Below are 6,000 nucleotides of genomic sequence, written 5' to 3'. Positions count from 1 at the left end.
GGGGTCCATAGGGGAAACAAGGGAAAAATAGGGGAGGCATGGCTGAGATTCTATCTCGTCCTGTCCCACTCTGGCGGTCCCACCCTGGCGGGATGATCCCGCCCCAGAAACCATGACGGGGTCAGTTTCCAAGACAATACTTCCTGGGAGTTCTCCCTATTTCTAGAGTTTTTCATTGATTCCTAGGGTCATAGTTAAGAATTTAGGATAACCCTCTTAGCTAAGATAGGCGTTGTCCACTCCAAGGTCAACCATCGGTATACACACCAGAACCTTTTCCCGCTAATTTAACCTAACAAGCATGCACATCCTAAGAATATGACTACTAATTATACGGCTTACAATCAGTTGCAAGACACGTCAAGGGAACCTTTCATAACAACAAATTCCTCTATTTTGAAAACATAACCCTTTTTCTTACATGGTTCCCGACCAATCCTGATTGCCCTGAAACCCGAGTTTCCCTACAGTCACAAATCGATCTTTTCCCTTACCCTCTTAAACAATGGTAAGTCCATGCACAACTAACAGTTGCATTCCCTCTCATAAGTATATCATGTCACAAGTCAATAATTAGTTTTACGAAGCACATCATAGTTTATCTGTAGACCTTTGCATGTAACCCAGTGATGACTTTTCCCTTGATAACAAGTTCACGAAAACCCAAGCAATCGTAACCCACCTACTTTCAAACTTTTAGGCAAGTACACTGCACACATCAAAATCTAGACAGACAACACTATGCACATAATCATAAATTCAAGTTACATCACACAAGGAAGTCAAAATTATTAACTTAATTCACTTCATGGATGACCATTAGCTGATCTACCATGCTTTTATACAGCCTTTAAGGCCATATACTAATTGGAACCTTCTTGGTTCCAATTTACCTTGCTTGTGTCCCTTCAGCCGCGACTACGACATCCAGTTCACTTTGTTGAGATTCCAATTGGAATCTGAAGATACCAATTGGACTCAACCCATACCACAAGTGACAACCCGCACGGAAGGAGAAAAGAAATATAACGACTTCGTAGAATGCTTCATAGCTTCCTGAAGATTAGATGTGGACATCAACACACCAATCCACATGAGTCTATTTCGTATTTTGCTCTTGTACAGGGAGACCGACAACTTGGGCTCTGATACCAATTTTTCACAATCCAACCCATCGGACTGTGCAAGCATTTACTCTAACACCTAAGTAGGAGGACCCTTGATCCCCAAACGGTCAAAAATATGCGAAAAATTAAGAAAACTGGAGATAAAAGGAAATTCATGGGATTGTTACATAAATAAGAGTTTAAACAATCCAAAGTTAAAAAAAATTGTAAAATAAAGTTTAATGCCCCCAGTGATCTAGTCTAAACAGGTACAATAGCTTCTAAAATTATAGGGTATAAAATACAATAGCTAATGACACAATTTTCACCACAGGGAAGGAAGAGTAGAAGTAGTTGGAGATTGTCTTCGTCTTCACCTATGAAACATCGGTGACCCTGCAACCAGACTATGCCAAAGGCATACCAAGAGTAGTATTATTACAAAACACACGTACTGCTAGGCATCATCGGTCAACCCACTGTCCACCGCATAATATAAAGAAATCAACCAGCAAGAAACATGCAATAAGAAAGTACACCCCTCAACCTTTATCCTCTGGCCTTTACCATTCCCGTATACCTTAAACGTAGTAGCACACTTGACTCTAACCCCCTAGTCTATCACATTGCTCTCTCTGGTCTTGATCATAACTTAACCATTCTATCTCATGGAGGAGTTCTCGAATACAACCCCTACCAACCAGCCCAACCACTCACGACATCCCCTCGTTTCTTCTGCATCACCATTTAGCCCTTGACCACATAGTATACTCTATCAAGGCTCGATAGACGTTTCGAATACCAATCCATTTCCCAAGGTAGGACCAATGTACTTGTGCCTCATGAACACTACCCTACTTCTCATTGTCTAAGAACACAGACAACCTCTCTAAAAATAGCCGGTAATAACACCTGGACCCTCGATCTCCACTTACCCGGCCTCATACCGATTGGACTTGATCATTCACAGTTAATTCTAGCAAACGAGATATAAACAATTAATTACAACACAGTAAACACACATATACATGATGCATTATTCCAATATCATTTTAGGAATAATATACAATTCCCCAATAGCAATGGCAAGTAGATACGAATATAGTAGTCACAAATGGTTCTCTCATGGAACCCACGCCCAAACTGTTAGTGTGTCAGAACGTCACACCCGATCCTATATATATGTGTGTGTCGAAACATGACACCCGGTCCAATATATGTGTCGGAACATGACAGTCGGTCTAATATATGTGTCAGAACATGACACCCGGTCTAATGTATGTGTAAGAACGTGACACTTGGTCCAGTTAACACAACCACAATCACAATCACACCCATAATGAACAGTGCACATAGTCACACAGTCAATCAACAAGTTCATGGAATGTAATTGTTCATACTTAATCATTTCCTTAGATTCAATTCATGTTTCCCTATTCACATACATACATGCATATGATGGAGCAATTTACAAGCATATATAAAACAACATGAAGTTGAACCATCACATACCCCTAGTTCATCGAACGAGGCTTTCCCCCCACGACACACATCTCAATTAACAACTATGGGTACATGTACAACCTCCCCTTTTTTAGCGCCCGAAAGCCTAAACATGAATTCTACCGTCAATTAGCAATATATTACTCAGTAAGCACAAATTTATGACTACTAAAGTAAGTAAACCTAGCCTACCTGGGCGCCAAGCAGTTGCAGAGGGTTGTAGCTACAATCCTGGCTTCCAGACAACGAGATGGTGGATTTTGGTCGGGAATCAGCGAGTTGTCATCGACCTTACGCTAGAAATCTATTCCTCATTCCTTCCCAAGCCTAGAGTAGCCTTTTGAGAGTTTCTGGGGTGATCCTCGCCTCTTTTTGGCACTTAGGGCACTGCCGCCATAGCGGCATCACTCCGCTCTGGTGGGATAATGGGCCCAACTACTCATGACATTTTGCCCTTCTTAAATAACGACGGTTTGAGTCGTTACATGGTCGAAATGATTGGGAAGGGATGATTGACCCTATTGATCTCCTGTTACAAGAAAAGCCAATATGTTACAGAGATATGTTACAAGCATGTCACAATACATATGATTTTGATCGTAGGTGTAAGATCGATCCTAGTTTCTTTTTCAAAATCACCACTGCACATAATTTGAATCATAACTTTAGCATTGATCCTAATTTCTTTTCCAAAGTCACTAGTGGTGAAAAACATGGCTATGATTTCTCCAAATGCCTCACTCATTCAATTTGGCCTGGTAATTTGAGTCACTAAGCAAATTGGATTGGCTATGTTGCAGTATCAAATGATGAGTACTCAACACACTTAGGATGCCGTGACATAACAATTTCTTGGTGAAAACAACAAATGATGTTGAGGAGATATTGGATATAATGGACTTACAAAGACCAACTAGAGATTACAACATGTCTAGTCGCGATCCAACAATCAAAACTGAAGCTGGATTGTTGAACATCTACACGAGGAAACACGATAAATGCAATGTGTGCAAGTTGTCAGCAAGGTAACAGGTTCTTAACGAAGTTAAGAGACTGATAGATCGATATTTGAATGAGGAATTAAGCATAAAAATGGAAGGACACAGCTTGGGAGGTGGCTTAGCTATGCTAAGTGCTTATGCCACTACAAAATTGGATTAGATTTACGCGAAGACGAACGTGCTATTCCTCTTTGTGTATTTTCAATCTCAAGGCCAAGAGTTGGGAATATTAACAAAGGCTTGAAAGATTAGGAGTGAATGTTTTGAGAGTAGTAAACAAACATGATTTCGATGTTCAAACAAGACTGATTCAAAAACTTGGAGATTATTTTTGGAGTTATTGGCATGCTGGTGAAGAGATAATTTTGGATCATAAGATATCCCATTCCTTAAAGGAAATGCATAATCTCACATACATCACTGATTTGGAGGTTCACTTGGATTTATTCAACTGGTTAGTACAATTTCCATTTTCATTTCTATAGATTAAGGGTGAAAAAATAAAATTCAATCTGTCCAACCTATTTAAGTTTGGGCTCAGCTCATTTCAATCCATTAAAAAATGAGTTGGTATGTAGTCCAAATTGAACCCTCCTACTTAGTTGGGCTGGGAGAAAAGGGCTTTACATGTTGTGTTCAGATGGGTTTAAGGGTTTAGTCGGAAAAGTGATGAGTAGGAGGGTTCAACTAATAGGCGGAGCCAAGTACAAGGGTCTCACAGGTCATTCGACCAATTTAATCTATTATGTATAACCATAACAATTATTTTTATTAGTTACTAAAATCTTTTTAAAAAGTAATTAAAACTTAGTAATAATTGGACGGATTGGGTTATGACCCATTACTTAACCGTTTTGACCCAAACAAATTTGGGTTGAGTTGGATCTTGACCATTTTGACCTGCCTAAATATGACCCAACCCATCCAATTGTCACCCCTACCATATAGATGCAGGGGCAGAACCATCCCTTAACTTACTGGTTTGGCAGAAAAAAAGTAATTTTTCTACAAACTCTATATAAGTAATATATACAGAACACAATGGCCAAGAAAAAATGTGATCCATAACTCATAAAATAAGACGTTTGACCATGTTTCATCGTGAAGATTGAAAAAAGTATAATTTTTTGTTTTCAAATTGAAAAACGATATTTGGAAATTCTAATTCCTGTTATAGAAGTTTATAAAAGAAATCTTCTCAGAACCAAGTTTTCTCAAATTTAACTAGAATGTGTTCATATGAGCAGGTTTCAAGGGAAAGAAAAATGATTTTTGATTCGCAATCGATGTGATATAAATTTGGCGTGAAAAGTAACTGATAGCATGATCAAGACGTATATTGAGATAATCAATGGGGAAAAATAATTCATGAAGTTTGATAGTAACGGGAAAAAATAGTATGTTGAACAATTCGTCTCAAGAATCAATCCCCAGCAAAAGATGAACACCAATCATGATCATACATGTGGACAAAGCCATCTCTTATTGGTATCCGAACCAACTTATGAGCATTTCAACCTGTTAACTTTGATGTTAGTATTATTTTCTATATGCATAAAATAAGTTATTTATTATGAGTGTTCAAATAACCACCCTTGGGTCGATCTATGTAGCTATGCCACTGATTCTAGTACATGATGATTTGTTGGATTCGATATAGATTTTTTTTCTATACCCTATTAAGTGAAATTTTTAACACGAATATAATAGTTTGGCCAAGGTTTGTCAAACCTGTAACCAATGATGTAGATTCGTCCCTGACTCTGGCTGTCAATATCTGGAAAAAAATGCAACCTAACACATCTTTAGCAAAAAAACACAATTCTTAATAAACAAGTGATAGCCAGAGTGCAAAACAAGTAACTCAAAAACCTCTAATCGAGTTTATAAAAAAAACACACAAAAATTAAAGGTGTTTAACAACATGCAACAAGAAGTTTTCTCCTTGCAAATTTGAATGTCTAAGTAAAGGAGAAACTGAAATATTGTACATAGTTAATATACTAATTCAATTTTGGGTGTGACCGAGAATATTTCAAAATCATGACCAATTCTTCAGCAGAGGCTCCAACTTTTACTAAAATTTTTCTAGAGTGAGGTGCTACGCGTAACCATATTTTTTCTATATGTTTGAGAGGCAATCAGGACGAATAAACATTTCTAACATGCGAAGCTCCACCTACATTACAAATGATTAGGATCTAAAATTCAGAATTAATAATCAAGTGTCATATAGAAGATATCAAAGAAAATATTGAATGCCGATATAAGTATATAATTACCTCGTCTTCGCTCTGAAGACACAATTTTTGTGCAAGGTACTTCTTTAGGTAGGAAGACGGCATGTTCACATCTCTATTTAACCAGAAAAGAAGTATAACATATTAATT

The 6,000-nt window shown here is 37.8% G+C and overlaps 1 pseudogene; it reads right to left on the bottom strand.

Moving 5' to 3' along the window:
• Positions 1-5,613: 5,613 nt before the first annotated feature.
• LOC125812429 (E3 ubiquitin protein ligase DRIP2-like) overlaps positions 5,614-6,000 on the bottom strand; it is a 42,693-nt pseudogene continuing 42,306 nt past the window's right edge.

The sequence above is a fragment of the Solanum verrucosum genome, unplaced genomic scaffold (genome assembly GCF_900185275.1).
Source record: "Solanum verrucosum unplaced genomic scaffold, falcon-dt-bn FXZP01000159.1, whole genome shotgun sequence".
NCBI lineage: Eukaryota > Viridiplantae > Streptophyta > Magnoliopsida > Solanales > Solanaceae > Solanum > Solanum verrucosum.
The sequence above is the reverse complement of the archived record's forward strand: the minus strand, read 5'-3'. Positions and strand labels throughout refer to the sequence as shown.